This window comes from Protopterus annectens, chromosome 4.part1, assembly GCF_019279795.1.
Source record: "Protopterus annectens isolate FY-2018-M chromosome 4.part1, PAN1.0, whole genome shotgun sequence".
NCBI lineage: Eukaryota > Metazoa > Chordata > Ceratodontiformes > Protopteridae > Protopterus > Protopterus annectens.
This window is the reverse complement of record NC_056734.1, coordinates 589,338,773-589,347,305: the sequence shown is the minus strand read 5'-3', so window position 1 is coordinate 589,347,305 and position 8,533 is coordinate 589,338,773.

Here is an 8,533-nt window from a genome sequence, read left to right as displayed (position 1 = left end):
ATATGCTAAAGCAGTGTGGTGGCCATATTACTGATGAAGCAAATGAGTTAGCTTTAACTTGCAACTGAAATCCAAGATTCTGGATTCGAAGATTCCATAATTCTTGCAAAACATAAACAAAAGACTTTCTACGCATTTGTCTGTCTGTATTAGTAACTTGACCTTAACAATCATGCTATGTATTTCCTAGTTGAAAGGAAAAAAGGCTTTTAAGAGAAAACTCAAAAACTGCTTATCCAGAGGCTCTTCTTAGTCCAGTGACAGTGACATCAGCATGGAATGCACGATGTCTTGGAATTCAGTCCCAAATGATAGCTTTTATTTTCTATGATTCTAACAATGCTTAAACAAAAGGATTTATCCATCTATTCTGTAATGTGACCTTAGTCACCATGCTAGGGGCTTCCTAGATGGAAGGAAAATGTCTCTTAAGGGAAAATTAAACACCTATGAGTTCAAAGGCTTTTGTTAGTCCAGCAACAGTGATGCTAGCATGAAATGATTGTAGTCTTGGGACTGATTCCCATATGAAAGCCAATATTTCTCTTTCATATCCTCCATGATTCTAACATTACCTAAGAAGAAGGTTTTCTTTTTATGTGCTTATTTTTCTGAATTTTAACGTTTTCACCTTATTTTGCATTTTCTTCTTGTATGTAGGGATTGGGCACTCCTACATTTTTGGGTCTGAAGGAAGGTCTCCTAATCATGTTTAGGGCCACTGAAGAGATCGATGCAGGCTGAGGCAACATCATACTGCTGCTGAGCAAAACATTTTGATATATGCTACACTTTTGCTATCAACATGCAGTCCTCCCATCTTAGGAAAGAACATGCAGTGGATGTTTCTGACATGTTACCTCACCTTCCATGGTAACTCACCCACAGTCCTGCCTCGCTAAGTACAATCACCCTGTCCCATCCACAACATCAATAAGAATCAACCACAAGGTGTACCTCTCTGGGATCCCCATCTCCCCATCTGCATGGGCACAATCCTCCTTCTCACTTATGCCATCAAGTGACTGAGCCAGTAATCAAAATCAAAACAAGTGGGCTGTAGTCAGGACTCTAACCCTCTATGCCATCAGTTCAGGAATATTGGGTGAAAATTAAGTAAGGTGCAGAGTGAAGGGACTGCCCCACTGAGCAAGGAGATGCTTACAGGTTATATTCCCCTGTGCTAGGTTTTAAGTTTGGGCTATGTCCTCCTGTGTCATTTGCTTGAGAATGCAAAAACTTCTTACACAACCTTCTTTGATAAAGGGATGATATTATTTATGGAATGTGAGTATGGCATACTCAACGTGTGGTGAATACTGAATGCTAACGTGGATAATACAGTCGTCTGCTTCCACAAGTAAAGATGAGCACAAATGCTCCTCAGTTCTAACTGCTTTAAAAATAATTGGTAGACATTCAAAGTGCTAAAGCATTAATGTCCTGATGAATTTATGGCTGCATTTACATTAAAAGCCATGCTCAATAGACTTAACACCTTCTTAAAAAATATGTTGTTTTTATCTGCTGGAACGCCAAATAAATTAACTTAAATTAATGTTTAGCTATTGAATATGGAGCATTGTTGAAACTGCCTAGTACAGATGTGATTGCCTTGGGAATATTAGTTATGTAAATAAAGGTAAAACAATTTCATTTTGACATTGTTTAAGTAAAAGGAATGTTCTACATTATTGGAAATTCATGGTGGTACGGCAGTAGCGTTGCTACCTCACAGCAAGAGGTTCTCTCGATTGATTCTCGGCGTGGCTTGGGAGTGCCTTCTGTGTGGAGTCTGCATGTCCTTCCCATGGTTGGGTAGCATTCAAAAGACATGCGTGCATAAATGGGCATGCCTTTGTTGAAGGTTGGGCATCGAGCTGGCACCTTGGCGGTTTAAAAAATCTGCCAATCATTAGCAGACCGGAGTTCCGCTCTGGCGACCCCTTACTGGGAAAAAGCCAAAAAGACAAACATTAACGAATCTGGTCAACTGTAGAAGTTATGTGGTTGTCTGTTATTGGGAATGGAAGAACCAATGACAAAGTTCATTACCATGACAGGCTGATTTTAACAGGATGACTAGACATGCAGATTTCTTTCATTCATCGCTCCCTACCTTCCTTTCTTCATTACCACTCTGTGGTGCGCCTGCTGTCATTTTACTCTCTTGTGTTTTTTTCATTCTCCAGTAACATTCACTCATGACTGAAATTAATAATCCAGGAGATAAAAAATAAAAACAAATTTCTGTTTCAGACAATAATATTACAGAACTTTAGGATGAAAGTAAACAAATTAAAATGAGGAAAATGTATAAAAAAGGTAAATGTAGAAGGAAAGTATAATACAGAAAAAAGGACTTCATGAAAGGCATTGCAGAAACTACATGAACAATTATTTCATCTTATATATAATTAAATCATGTATGTTACATATCTGAAACTCCGAAGACCTGAAGATGTTTTTTTTTCTATGTAGTATAGAGCAAATTCAAAATTGCAGAAACATTTTAAATTGTTGCTACTGTTTTCTTTTTTCTATTTTTAAAAGTTTAAAACTTCAGGAATTCAGTATGATTATTGCTGTTCCCACTGCTCTCATTGGCAAGGATGTTTGTTTGCCAAACACTTCAAAGCCATCTTTAAAAGACAACTGTTAGATTTCTGAAATATGTAATTAAACATGCTGGCAAATGGTAATACACTCGACTTCGTTCTTTTCTGAAGTTAAAAGAAAATCCTTCATTTTGATACTTTGAAGTATGAAAACTGCTGCTTCTCTGAATGCTGTGTGGGAATGCGGGTTTACATTTCCTCATCTGAAAAACTTAAAACAGCATGACAGTAGCTGTCATCTACCTTCTGTGTCATATAAAACTTAAAGTGTAGGAATAAGCATTTTTATAGATAATATCCACTGTAAGTTGTTAAATTATAGGGAAGTCTACTTGAAATATTCACTGTGACCTGCCATCGTTAAGAACTAGTTTTGCTCATTGTTTTAATTAATTTGGCAAAGATGCTAGATACTTGCATCATTAAAACTGAGTATGAATGCTTTCTGTCTTACAGTTTTAATGCATGTTATAGGTTAAGTATTAGATTAGCATACCTTGATTGCTTAATCTGCACATTTTATATCTTTAAGTATGCTTATAGGTGCATGTACTCTCCTCACTGAATAATACTCTGAAGCTTATCCATTCATTTATCTACCAGTGGAATATTACACATATCTTCTGCTCTGTCAGAAGTACATTATTTACTTCCCCTATTACTTTGTCACTTTTCATCATCCCAAATTATTTCAGATCACATCTTATATGTCACTTTCTAAAGTAATGTGCTAAAAATAGAAGGTGTCTTACAGATTTTAGCATGTTTTATAATTGCTTTGAAATAGCCTTCTTGTATCTGTGCAGAATAGGTTAAAAGACAAAAGGTTAATTTGGCCATATTAGAATCATGTTAGGTTTTGTTATCTCTTGACCAAGCCTAGTCATGAAATTTGTTGTGACAATTTCAGAATCACATTCCCCATATGACTTAAATGGGTTAGGACTGTTAAAACTAGGATTATGCATATAACAAAGGCTGCAAAACAGAACCCCAGAGATTCATTCCACTGACATTTTTGTAATCAGTGAGCTTGGGGTAACACCTTACAGGTCTGATTGCTGAATAAACAAACCAGGTTTTGTGACTCTGAAATGTTAGGTATAAATGACTGGACAAGGCCTCTTTATATGCAAAAATCATTTTATCTGCCTTCATGCCAGGAAATTGGCTGTCAATGACAGTGGGAGATTTATTAGTGGTAAGCAGCATACATCTGAGTCAGTCCAATCTCTTTCCACTGAGAGTGGGCTGGATATTTAAAGAGATTTTTGTATGGACTTAGACACCCCATTATCTCATTGTTAAACAAGGACCCTATTCTTGTTATGAGTCTTCCTTCCAGAAGAAACAGCAGAAGTAGCAGAATCAACATAACTGATCAGAACCTAACCAGGAAATCAGCTGCACAATGAAGATGATGCCTTAGGCTTTCATCAACAATTCTGACAGTCTGTTTCTGGAAGAGCAGGTTAACCAGGGTACATCCCAGGGACCACTGCATGTGTATACACGCAAAGTATATATATATATATATATATATATATATATATATATATATATATATATATATATATAGAGCGAGAGAGAGAAAAGTAGGTTCTGCACTAAGACTACATGATTTAAGCATGTTAGTGTGATGAGCAGCAGTGCTAACTGAATATGCTTGCTGCTTCTCTTGCCTACACATTCGCAAGCACCTTTTCTTTGTCAGTGATAGTGTTTGCAGACATAGAAAGGTACTTGCATGCACAGAATGTAAAAAAACTGCCTGAGTGTAAATGAGGCTCAGATGCGAGCATGCGCTGTAGCCCTGAAATATTAAGGGCAGGTGCAATGAAAGAATTCTGAAGGAGAGGAAATGAAATGAGGAAACTGTGCACTAGTATTAATGGTATGTACTGCATAATAAGTAATAGTGATGAGGAAATGGCTAAAGTGTAGTCATATACCACAGGCAAATGTGCTGAAGTGTCAAAGAAACATTAATAACATAAATCCTGACATACGCATGTAATGATAAGTGTCATTGATGATACCAGAGTCTTACACATGAATAAAAACAGGCAAGCTAACAAAGGATGTGATAGGGATATAAAGCTCCAGTGTAACAAAGACTGTTAAAATAAGATATAAGTGTTAATACAATGCTGAGTTCAGATAACAGTTAGCAAGAATAGAAGATACATTATGGTATGAATGCATAGCCTGCAATTATTACATATGAGATGTATATGCATGCAATGTATGTATGCAAGTTAACACCATTGCTGTATTATCTCCCTAAGTATGTATACACAAGAACAAATGAACTTTACATCAGTAATGCTATGTACACCAGAATTTGATGTTTTTTTGCAAAGAATTGTCAGTGGCAAATATAGGAAAGGGGTTTATCACCAAAAAACATGTAATAGACAAGCAAGTGTTGTATAGTCATGTAAATGCTAAATGGTAATCTAATAACACATAACATACATAAGTGACAAATTACAAGACAGATCAGATGACATTTCATGATTTTAAATTTTCCATTGCGAATTTGCAAACATCTCAGATATGGTTATACTGGGCATGCTCATATGGAATTACAGCGAACAGTAACACAACAGCAATTCAACCACAACAACATACAGTAAAGTGTCGTAATAGAGGACCAGTCACAGCTTCAGATGGTCTGGCAGCATGCCATACACTAAGAAAAGTTTATGGTAGCCCTCATCTGCCATTAAGCTATATGGTATGACAAAAACTACAAAAGTAATAAAGAAATGTCCAGAGGAAGACATGTAAAACAGAATATAATTTTTCTGGGAAAAGGTAATGCCTGTGAGTAATGAATGACATAATAAACATTCATATAATGTCATAGGTGATTATTAGGCTAACTGCTCTGCAGAACCATTTTAAACCTGGCCAACAACCCAAGGTCAGAATCAAACCATGTACTTTGCATATAAGAGAAAAAAAGACCTTATCCATTATTGCCAAACCAAAACAGATATCTGAGAGATGCATACCAGTCATGAATAACACAGAAATACATGTATTGGTTATTTCATGAAGAACACGCTTGAAAGGTTTATAGCACTTTCTATCATAAGGGATATAGATGCCTAACCTTGTAGGACAGTAGCTTGAAAAAGGTGTCCCCCTCCCTGTGAAATAACTATTGTCTGTGTGTAATCCATTACTATCTGGCAGGCAGATGCTACTAGAATCAAAACCCTGCCTATTACACTCGGCTCTCTCCAGGCTTTTGTATTCACTGCATGTGCCAAAAGAGATAGCAACAGGCACTGTCACAAATAACTGAAATCAATGTGTGAAGTAGGAAAGCAGTTACAATTATAAACTGAACAATATGATTTAGTTATAAAGCTAAAAATGATCTACACATGTCACTGTCCACACAACAGTGAGAATTACAATATTAATGATTCTTTGCCATTTAAGCTGTCTATATCATCCAGTACACACCTTGTCCCAGAAGTGAACCACATTCTGTCAGTCTAGATCTGCTTTACGTGCCAGTATTCAAAGTACATGCCACAGGAGCACTCAAAGCATGACATACCCATAATAACCATTTCACTGCCATGCAATCACAACATTTGACTAGAAATCATTATGTAATATAAAAATAATTGTGGATAACTATATAGATTTTTTTATATAGATTTATTTATATAATGTCAATATATTCAAATAATGTTGCCACTTTCTAGGATTAAACAGCAAGTTATATAAGTCATCTGATTAATGACAAGTGGATGGACCCTAAACACCACACTGAAAGTCTTGTGACACTCTTATGCTGTCATTACATCATATAATTGTGTCACAAACAATCTTTTTGAGATAAAAGAGATGGGATGGGATGGCCTCTTCCACTGTAAATGTATACATTATAACTGTAATGGATGCCATGTATGCATTACAATATAATGCCACATAATGATAGCAGTCAGTAAATGTGGGTGAAGAACCCCTGAGTGTTTGACTACAGAAAATACACGATAAGAGAGGGGTGTATGCAAGATAGCTAACCGAGACCAACAAATGGTGAAAGCTCCATAACTGAAACAACAAAGTACAGAAATCAGCAGTATGGAAGAAGCTTTAAATGAAGAGAGAATAACTGAAGGTGAGTCTCAGACTGAATATATGGTATACCTGAAAGTATGAGGGAGACAATATAATAAACTTTTAAACAACCTGGCTACATAAACATTAAATCTACCTGAAGCTTTATCTTTTGGAATTGAAAGGGCACATAGATCCCTGAGAACACCTTCAAAGAAGGAAAACTCACCAACACGTTCAGTTATATCTAAGTTTTTGTCCAGCTTAGAAAAATATCAAATATTAAAAATAGCATAGGCCAGTCCACCTATTATAAAAGGTGAGCATGTAGTCAGAGTTGGACAATGATTATTCCTATAAAGTAATGAGTAAAAAAACATATTTGCCACTGATTAAAGAGCTTAAAAAGAACAATATTAAAGCCACTTTGATGTTTCCTGCAAAGATCAAATTACTCATTTCTGAAGGAACTAAAATATTTGACACACTGGAGGAGGCATCTACTTTTGTTAATGAAAATAAAATCCTTAATAATACTGAAGAAATTGATTGGAACACTGTATCCCTCAAGAGGCAGACTCAGCTTAAGTCCTGAAACAATTATTCTAAAATCAAAACTTAAAAAAGTGACATTTTTCTTATCTCGGGACTTTAATTTTCTTAAACAATAGATTTATCCTTTAAGTAAAAGGCTTATATTGAACTTTAAGCTTCAAAACAAATATAGGTATCTATTTGTATTTTAAGCTAAAGCATTTGTCATGATAAGGAATGTAAATAGTTAGCTTTACTATATTTGCAGTGTAAAGACATATATATTTCATTTAAACTAAACTTATAAATATATTTCTAAATGTACAACAAATAATTCCTGTAACAGACTGTCATTAAATTATAAGCAATAGAAGTGGTAACTTTAAGACCATATACATTAAGAATTGTATTTGTCTTAACTTTCCTTAGTATGTGCATTTCTGGGTTTACTGAATGTCACATCTCAGTAACATGATAACTAGAAGCAATAAAGTGCTAATGATTTCATTTTCTTTGTTCCTGTGTAATACATTCCTTTCATATGTCATTTATGAAGCAATTAACAGTTAAACAGCTCAAAAACAAAATAATACTCAACATACTTGATTCTTGCTTGCTTTGCTTCATGTCTGTTCTTTGCACTGTTTTGATAAAAATCCAGGTCCTAGAAGATTTCAAAGTTCCTGACTGATGTCTGTGAAAACAGGAAGTGATTAACTGTGGTTGCAACAATGAGAAGAAAAGACTTCTTTTCGAGTATATATTCGAGAAATCTATCAAAATCAAATCATTTTTAAAAAAATATTTATTTAAAAGTGATGAATTAGTAATACAAAAGTTATATTAATGGTTTATATTGAGCTGCTGCTGACATATAATTTGTTTACATTTTGCTGAATGTTAATAGCTTATGATGTAATGTTATTTTAACTGTAGATATTAATGGGGAGGACTAAAGATGGATGTTTGTTACTGATTAGAATACTTTAAAAGAATTAAGAAGGATGAGAACTTTACAAAGGAAATTAGCAGCTGCTACATGTTGTAAGTTGTCATTTTCATACACTGTAGTGAAATGCTAATGTGAGGATGTAAAGCTTAGATCAGAGCAACAGTTCACTATGGCTAAAAACACACATTCTAATTAAACAAGCAGGGATTTATATATATATATATATATATATATATATATATATATATATATATATTCAACGTTGATTATAATACTAGAATCAATAAGAAGAGTAAACATCTTATTTATAATATGCAAATACACAAGGAATGAAACATTTATA